Consider the following 10,265-nt stretch of genomic DNA (forward strand, 5'->3'; position numbering starts at 1 on the left):
TAACGCATGTCGTCTACAACTACACACACTACATTCTCGAATTTATATCGACATTGTAAGGTTACTTATTGACTGGCCCTCATATATATATATATATATATATATATATATATATATATATATATACCGATACCGTATATATATATATATATATATATATATATATATATATATATATATATATATATATATATATATATATATATATATATATATATATATATATAGTTACGGTACGCGGTTAAGGATGGTATGTTTGCCGAGCGGAAGCTCCGCGACCGAACAGTTGTTCCCCGACTAAACCCGATTCACCCAAACGTTGGCCGTATCGCGCCACCGCTATTCAATGGGGAAAAGACTAAGACGACGAATGCAAAGAGGAAGAAGAAGACGTACAGAAGAGTAACGGGGTTTATTATTATGTACACACATAAGCAAAAAGAGCAGTCACGGGTATTTACAGCAGACATGAAAACGCAGGTGACACAGTGAAAATTACTAGCTTATACAGACTTAGTTACTACCCAGGACAGCACGAACAAAACAAACTCACGTACGCAAATGGGGAACTTGCAGGCAGGAGTGGATGGGAAAGGATGAGCAGGTGGGATCACAGGGCACAGCGAGCAGGTCCACTCCAGGCGGGAAGCGGGGAGCCGGCAGCTCCTTGTATCCCTCTTTACAGCACACGCCGGCAGCTCCTGGTATTCGGCTTTACAGCGCACGCCGGCAGGGTCACTCGCTGCCCCGTCAGGGCTACACGCGGCTGGTTGAAACGGGGCTGGACTCATCTGCCGTATCTCTTTGCAACTCGTTCGTAAAAGTTCCTCTGCTTTCTCTTGGACCCTTTCTTTGTCGTGTACCTCTCCACGCAGCTCAGCTCGTATTCCCTTCCTCTCACTTCTCTCCAGCGCGGGACTGACACGCCCCCTTCGGTTTCGGTACCGCCCTCCTCCCCCGTGCTCTGTTTCGTGACCTTGTATGGTAATCCCATGGGCTTGTGTCCTTATTTGGGCATGGCGCCGACGGCACGCACCTCGTGGCGAGCCACGGGCTTGTTTCCTTATTTGGGCATGGGGCTGAACAGCCCCGCCCTTCGTGGCGCGCCCTGGGCTTGCCTCTCCCGGGCGACCCCGCCCCTCCTGTTCAAACAGAGCACGGAGCACATATTCACGATAGCAGCGAAATGAGAGGGCGTGCACCCCACGCTTGTGAACTGCTTTACCCGCAGATGGAGAGTTTGGCTGGGAAATGGAAGTATTGAAGGGGAGCTATTCTTAATTGATTCGGTGCAATGGAGTATTATTCTAATGGAAGACAAGGCCTTACTCTAAAACACATAATAAGATATAAGCTACTGAACAAGGGTTTTATCGGGTCCTGCAATGTGGTGTTTCATGGAATAACTACCGGGACGCCCTTTTTACCTTTACACAACTCTGGAGGCAGGAGGGGCCATATTTAACCAATGTTACACAACAATTTACCACTACAATACACACAATCAAAAAAATACAATCCTCATATCCGCAACACTGCACCCTCCTCCTCTTAGGCACGTCCCGGGCCTATAACTTTAATTTAGTGTGACACGTAGGTGTAGTTCCCTCTACTTTTAACCTGACCCTGAGTGCGACAGTTTTAAAACATAAATAAATGTGTCCCGCTGCTCCATTGCACCCTGCCTAACTGACTCACGCCCACAGCTAACCGAATTGCGGAATGGTCTTCAAACTATACATTGACGGTGGGGAGCATTATTTACAATTGACGCTACTTTATTTTGCAAAACGCAACCCAGGACCTGTGATTGTTCTTTCTGGGGGGGGGGGGAGACAGTCTGCTCTGCATCAATGCACCATGAAAGCACCCAAAACGCACCAACACACCCTCAAGCACCAATCGGTGCACAGTCATTACTGTTCGTGAATAAAAAATAAAAACAACCCCCCCTAACCCTGCAGGTGGTCTCTTGCTCTTCGGCTCCCTCTGCTGGCTATCTACTTTCTTCCAGATGTTGTCATTTTCTTTGCCGGCGGCCTATTTGTATTACAATAAAATGCACCCAACGTGTCCCTTTTATTTATTTATGGCCCACCGGGCCGACTACTGTGGTTCACCTGTGGGGCATCGGTGCCCTGTGGCCAAGGTCCGCCAGCAAGATTTCGGGCCCTCATGGCCGGTTCCTGCAGAGGGGCCATGCCCCAACCCATGGGGTCCATAAGTGGTGCTCGGCCACAGACATGCGGTCCATAATGTGGTGCATCGATGCAGACAGCTGGTTCTGGGAGTTCCGGGCGCACAAGGGCGGACTCACGCATGCTCCCCTCGGCGCCCAATGGCGCACAGGTCATGTGGGAGACAAAAGGGGGACAAGACAGATGAGCGAGGGGTAAGGTCACAAGGGTACACATCAATAAGGCAATGCAAGGTGAAATGCGTACGGAGGGCGAAGTGAGAAAGCTCGTCCCTACCGTACGTCACCCCCCTGTCACCTACACTACCCTTGCCCTTACCCCATATGTACAAAATCTACACATTTACAAATTCGTCGCTACTGTCACGTCTTCCCCATATTTCTTCAATACCAAATTCGTCACCACAATCCCTCTAGCCAAAATTTGCCATCACCCAATTCATCATCAACCCTCATAAGGAGGAAGAGATGGAACATCAAGCACAATGTCACACCCACGTCATGATGCGTCTCACAATCCAAAACATTTGCACATAAAAAATAATAAAACAACCTGGCATGGTGTGGAGTACCTGTCACCTCAGGTGAGTGGATGCAGATGGTGCAAGGAGATCCTTCATCCTATCTACCCTCGAAATGACTTTAACACACTTTACACTACCCGGGGTCTCTCCCTGCCAATCCATTGGCCAACTTACGCTATGGGTTCTATAAACCAATTCCCATTGACCAAACTGTGGTGCTTCTCAATTTGGGGTCTCACTCCCCCGATTCATCTCCCGGTGCCCTTGCACAATTTCTGGGCTGAGACGTGTCGCTCTCCCAGCAGGTCTACCCACCTGCACACCTCCACCACTGCAGTTGCCACCCGAGCTTACCTAGCTCCTCACCCTAACCTATCTAACTGGGGAAGGCCCCTCCTGGCTCTGTCACCCCTCGGTGCCCTCTGGCACTGGGCTACCCGGGTCCGTCCTCCGGATCCTCGGGCCCCATCCACAACAACTACTACCGGCTCCCAGAGCCCACCTGCGGCCTCACCTGGCCGACATCCTTACAGTGGTGGAGTGCCCAAACCAACTACACACCCTAACAGGCTACACGCCCAGCCATTTCCACAACACTAATGCACCCATCCAAACACCATTCTTCCACCCGCACCACAGATGCCAATATCCAACCACAATTTACCTATACCCTCTACCTAACACTTACACTACCCTCCCCGGGTATTCGTGATGGGGGTCCACTCTTCCCCCAATCACACCTCTGCACCATCCCCTCCTCTCCATTGTTTCCACTATACTCACTCCACGACCATCCATTCCAATACTCCATATATTCCACACTCCATGTATTTCACACAACCACTCTCCATACACCTGTCGTTGCACCCCTGTGCAATCTTACATGGTGCCACCTGCACCCTCCTTCCTTCCTGGACCATTTGGTCACTACAACACTCATCACCATCACTCACTCGTACACTGCTCCATACACCTGTCCAGTTGCACACCTGTGCAATCGCACCTGTTCCTCACACTTTTCACAATACACTTCTATACACCTCCAACTCTCACACGGCATCATCTCATCTAACTACTCCCCTCTGAAACTTGCGCTTCCCAGTCGCCCCTTTAAACTATTGCGCTCCCTCGTCATTATCATCCACTCTAATCTACCTGCGTCCCCACTACAGGTGTCATTGTCACTAACTAACCTTAACGTTACCTAATGTCGATCTCTAGGGCCCTACACATGATATATCCTAACCCACCCGGGCTAGTTTTTACTGCCATACACCCCATAAAACTAGTGCTCCTTTGCCCCCTGCTGTGAGGGATGGTGGATTGGCCATCCCATCACATGGGGCATCTCTTACTATAAATTTTGCTCGTCCAATTTACACAATTCAAAAATTTGCCAATCATCTGCCAATCACTGTACCATTACCAATCATCACTCTGCCAATCCTTTGCCAATCTTCAAATTTTGTTTTTTTCTAATTTCGGGTCCAGATCACTATCCTCATCATCACAGTCGACTTACTAATGCCTCTCGGTGCGCCAATTCACTTCTAAAGCTCGGCTTCGTAAAGCCGAGCAATGAATGCGGGTTCTTTGGTGCCGGCGGCTGGATGCGTCCGACACTCGGTGAAGGGGAGGAGGCTTACCCGGGCCGAGATCCCACGCACCACCTCGGCACGGAGCCATCCAACGGCTCGATCTCGACCTGCCGGAACGCCTCAACAAAAAGGGGGTCGCTATAACGACCCTTCCTATCGGGCTGCCCGTTCCGCCTAGCGGAGCACGGACGCGGCCGTTCCAAGCACGGCCCAGCGTGGATCACGTACGGCGGTCCTTTCGAACCCGCCGTGGTTCGGATCCCCGCTGGTCCTCGCGGCACGCGAAGCTGCCCGACGCGCACCGAGGGCCCGATTCGGCTATAAGTCGCTCTAACCGCTAACCCGGTTACCGTCGATGCCTCACCTGCACGCTTACACCCCGCAGCCCGTTCCTTGCTCATACACCCAGCTGTTCCCATGCTCCTTGTCATTGCACCTCCTCTTACACACCCAGGTACACTCATTCCGCTCACAGACTTGGTCACACACCTGACCACCAAACACCTTGGCACACATTCGTCGTTCGCACACCTCACCAACACACCTCTTCACGCCCCCTTCTCGGTCACCTCCTCTGTGACAATCACAGGTGTGCTCTCACTCACACACCCAACCACGTGCCTCACTACCAATTCCAGCGTGCATTCCCACACACGCTCTACCATTCCAGGTGTGCTTCCTTCCATTCCAGGTGTACTTCCTCTCTCACCTGTCACAACCAACTCACGCTCCGTGTCACTCTCACAACTTTCACCACCACTCTTGACAGCGCAACCACCCTTACTCTCGACAGCGCACTCTTTCCTCATGCACCTGTCCGTTACACACCTTTCTCGCGCACACTCTTGTGCACACTCTCCCGTTACACCCTCTGTAACACTCACCACAGGTGTGCATTCTTCCTTACTTTTGACAGCACACTCTTTCCTCATGCACCCGTCCGTTACACACCTTTCTCGCGCATCCTCTTGCGCACACTCTCCCGTTACATCCTCTGTAACACTCACCACAGGTGTACACTCTTTCGTTACATCCTCTGTGACACTCACCACAGGTGTACACTCTCTCGTTACATCCTCTGTAACACTCACCACACCGCGCTTCCATGTGACCCCTCGCACACGCGCAACAACCAACTCACTCTCGACGGCACACTCACTCCTCGGCGCGCACTTTTTCCTCACACACCCCAGAGTCGGACATTCTCGCACACCTCCTCTTTCGCACCCCGTACCTGTCGCACACTTCACCAACGGCCTCTCACGAACACCCGGATCCAAATCAACCCCCAAGCCGACTGAAGCTTTCCTCACATCATATACATTTCCACGTATATCGCCACTCACCTTGGCACCTCGTCTGCGCACCTCCTTCGCCACCTGCAAACTCTTTATTTGGTTAGCGAGCACATCATCACGATTTGAGCACCGACCTTGTACATATTCCATCACCTCCTCCTTTATCTCCCTCTTAGTTTCTGTCCGTCCCTTCTTAATTTCACTCACCTCTTCTTCCACTTCCTCTAATTTTTGCTTCACCTCTTTTATTTCCCGGTGCGTCTCCTCAAGTTCGTCCTCTAAGGCTATTTTGACCGTCTCTTTGTGCGTCCTCACCTGCCGGTCCTTCGTCTCCATTATCTCTGTCACCTCGTCCAACCTCATTGTCAGTCCCTCACGTACCATCTGACATTGCCTCTGTGTAGCTATCAAGTCATTTTTTATGTCGTTTTGTGTCGCTTTTAACCCTCCTAGTACCGCAGTGTTCCTTTGAACCTGCTCCACTAACTCCGTCTGTCCCACCGTCAGCTGTTCCACCTCCTCCGTCAGGTCCTCTATGCCCCCTTGTAACCTCACCGTATTATTCCTCACCTCTTTCTCTATACGCTTTTCGCCTCGCTTTACCTCCTCACGTACCCCCGAGACCTCCTCACTTACACCTCGTCGTATCTCCTCTTTCATCTCCTCCCTCTCTTTTGTAGATGCCGCCCTCATCTGTCCGAATTCATCCCTCTGAGCATCCAGTTTGGTTTCTACCCCGATTTTCACCTCCTCTATCTGCTCTCCCATTTGTTTAATTTATCGGGCGGATTGCTCCCCTATCTCCCGCAATTTGTCTTCCATCCTATTTTCTAACCCCATTAACCCGTTTTTCACCCCCTCTAACTGATTCTCTTGGGCAGCCATTCTATTTTCCACCCCCATTAACCCATTCTTTACCTCTTTTATCCCATTGTCTAACCCCTCAATTTTTTTTTCTAATCCCTCACCGGGACCCCTCACTTCGTCCCTCATTACCCCCAATTGCTCACCCTGAGCATCCATCCGGTTCCCCATTTCACCCCCCAATCGCTCACTATCAGCCCTCAATCCCACAATTTGGTTTCCCAACCGCTCACCCATTTCTCTTCGCTCTCGACTTATCATTTTGGGCATCCATTTTTGCCATCATTTGAATCATAAAGACTCGCATGTACTCTGGCATTTCTGGCTCGGCTGCCGCGACCACGTGCGCAGCGCAATTTGGTGCCGCTACAACCACGTGCGCGATGGCTCCATTTTGCGTGCCTGATACCCCCTCAACCACCTCCTCCATATACATTACCCCGAGGTCCTGGGTTACTCCTAACCCCTCCTCTAGCTCACCCACCTGCATCCGATCGCCTTGACCAGCCATGGCGCGATTTCAAAATTCGGGTTTTGCTTTAAAACAACACAAATTTCCAGCAGCTCCAAATTTTGACCAAATTTTTTTCTAGATGTTTTAAAAAATTTGGTTCGGGCCTCGAATCTCACTCCCCGACACCAATTGTTACGTTACGCGGTTAAGGATGGTATGTTTGCCGAGCGGAGGCTCCGCGACCGAACAGTTGTTCCCCGACTAAACCCGATTCACCCAAACGTTGGCCGTATCGCGCCACCGCTATTCAATGGGGAAAAGACTAAGACGACGAATGCAAAGAGGAAGAAGAAGACGTACAGAAGAGTAACGGGGTTTATTATTATGTACACACATAAGCAAAAAGAGCAGTCACGGGTATTTACAGCGGACATGAAAACGCAGGTGACACAGTGAAAATTACTAGCTTATACAGACTTAGTTACTACCCAGGACAGCACGAACAAAACAAACTCACGTACGCAAATGGGGAACTTGCAGGCAGGAATGGCTGGAAAGGATGAGCAGGTGGGATCACAGGGCACAGCGAGCAGGTCCACTCCGGGCGGGAAGCGGGGAGCCGGCAGCTCCTTGTATCCCGCTTTACAGCGCACGCCGGCAGCTCCTGGTATTCGGCTTTACAGCGCACGCCGGCAGGGTCACTCGCTGCCCCGTCAGGGCTTCACGCGGCTGGTTGAAACGGGGCTGGACTCATCTGCCGTATCTCTTTGCAACTCGTTCGTAAAAGTTCCTCTGCTTTCTCTTGGACCCTTTCTTTGTCGTGTACCTCTCCACGCAGCTCAGCTCGTATTCCCTTCCTCTCACTTCTCTCCAGCGCGGGACTGACACGCCCCCTTCGGTTTCGGTACCGCCCTCCTCCCCCATGCTCTGTTTCATGACCTTGTATGGTAATCCCACGGGCTTGTCTCCTTATTTGGGCATGGCGCCGACGGCACGCCCCTCGTGGCGAGCCACGGGCTTGTTTCCTTATTTCGGCATGGGGCTGAACAGCCCCGCCCTTCGTGGCGCGCCCTGGGCTTTCCTCTCCCGGGCGACCCCGCCCCTCCTGTTCAAACAGAGCATGGAGCACATATTCACTATAGCAGCGAAATGAGAGGGCGTGCACCCCACGCTTGTGAACTGCTTTACCCGCAGATGGAGAGTTTGGCTGGGAAATGGAAGTATTGAAGGGGAGCTATTCTTAATTGATTCGGTGCAATGGAGTATTATTCTAATGGAAGACAAGGCCTTACTCTAAAACACATAATAAGATATAAGCTACTGAACAAGGGTTTTATCGGGTCCTGCAATGTGGTGTTTCATGGAATAACTACTGGGACGCCCTTTTTACCTTTACACAACTCTGGAGGCAGGAGCGGCCATATTTAACCAATGTTACACAACAATTTACCACTACAATACACACAATCAAAAAAATACAATCCTCATATCCGCAAAAAAAAAAAAAAAAAAAAAAAAAAAAAAATATATATAATATATATATACCGTATATATGTATGTAGTATATACTGTATATATGTACACCGTATATACACCGTACATATACGGTATACACCGTATATATGTATGTATGTATACACCGTATATATATGTATGTATATATACAGGGTGAGTCAAAAGTAGCACCCGATTTCTGTTTATATATATATATATATATATATATATATATATATATATATATATATATATATATATATATTATATATATATATTTTCTGTCAGTTGATTGTTTGTTTGCCATTTGTATTACAGTGCACAAGAAGGTAGAAATAAATTGATTTCATTAAATGATTCCAGGTAAATTTCTGCGGTGACAGGTCCCTCAAAAAAAAAAAGGGTCCAATTATCCCTAATGGAGGTATGGCTGCCGAAACTGTCACGCCAGGTAAATTTACCTCCTTCTCAACTGTCACTCTTGGGTTCTCCGCAGCCCAGTGGACACAATTGTGTCCTGTTAATTGTGCCGTTAAGCTTAAAACATGCCTCATCTGACCACCAGATGTTGTCTGGCATTGTGTCCTCTTCGTCAAGTTTAGCTAAGAACTCTTCGCAAAATTGAAGACGGCGGTCGTCATCTCCATCATGAAGGGCATGCAGTAAGCGTGGAATGTAAGGTTTCCATTTTTTTCTGGTGAAGGATACGGATAACACTTGATTGGCTCACTTCCAACTCTGCAGATAAACGGCGAGTTGACTTTTGCGGATTTTGTTCCAGTTTCCTAATGGCTTCTTCAGCCTTAGCTACATTCGTTGCCGTTTTCGGATGACCGGACTTCTTTGCAGTGGCTACCGACCCTGTTGCTTCAAATTTCTCGACAATCAATCGTATGTTTCTTCCCTGGGGTGGGTTAATATCGAATTCCTGTGCCAAACTGCATGCCGCCATCGTTGGTTGTTCATTACATTTGTAGTAATGTTTCACGGCCGCAATGCGTCGATTCATTGAAAGGTAATTCATGGTTCAATTTGGTACAAATTCAGTAACTTTCCAAACTCTCAGCAATAACCTGCAAAAGAAAAATAAATAAACTAAGAAAATTAATAATCTGCAAGACAATTATTAACAACATGACATCCCAGAAAGAATCTGACAGCCGAAAAAAACAGAAATCTGGTGCGGGCGCTACTTTTGATTCACCCTGTGTGTGTGTGTGTATATGTATGTGTGTGTGTGTGTGTGTGTGTGTGTGTGTGTGTGTGTGTGTGTGTGTGTGTGTGTGTGTGTGTGTGTGTGTGTGTATATATACTGTATATATATATATATATATATATATATATATATATATATATATATATATATATATATAGATAATGCCTAAACATATATTTTTTAGTGTCTGGGCTTGCTTGGCTATCAATGTAGATGTCTTGACGCACCATGAAAAATTGCTAATTGGAAATACCATGTTCCTTTCACTCTTCTGTTTTTGCTATACCTCTGAAATTAGTCCCTTATATCAAATCGCATGACTTACTATGCAATCCTTGGTGTTATTAAAATGAACTAAATGAGAAACCATTGTACTTTTATAACTATGAATATCAACCCAAACAAAGCTATAATGAAATCCAATTAGCCCTTAATTTTTAAGAGTAGTGTATTTAGTTGTTCTTATTGATTCCTTAACTAAAAGCGGGATTTCTCCAAGATAGTTTCCCACTTGGGCAGTCTGCAGCGAGAATGCCAAGCGAATCATTTGGTCCCTCTGGGATGGGAGTAATAGCAAACCTCAGCAGCATGCATGTACCTGGTGACTCCTCATTAGACCT

At 48.3% G+C, this 10,265-nt stretch overlaps 1 protein-coding gene across 2 annotated transcripts in view; it reads right to left on the minus strand.

The window, feature by feature from the left end:
• LOC137435414 (zinc finger homeobox protein 3-like) overlaps positions 1-10,265 on the minus strand; it is a 427,890-nt gene that overhangs the window by 60,154 nt on the left and 357,471 nt on the right. The window lies entirely within an intron of this gene.

The sequence above is a fragment of the Myxine glutinosa genome, chromosome 9 (assembly GCF_964187855.1).
Source record: "Myxine glutinosa chromosome 9, kmMyxGlut1.1, whole genome shotgun sequence".
NCBI classification, from domain to species: domain Eukaryota; kingdom Metazoa; phylum Chordata; class Myxini; order Myxiniformes; family Myxinidae; genus Myxine; species Myxine glutinosa.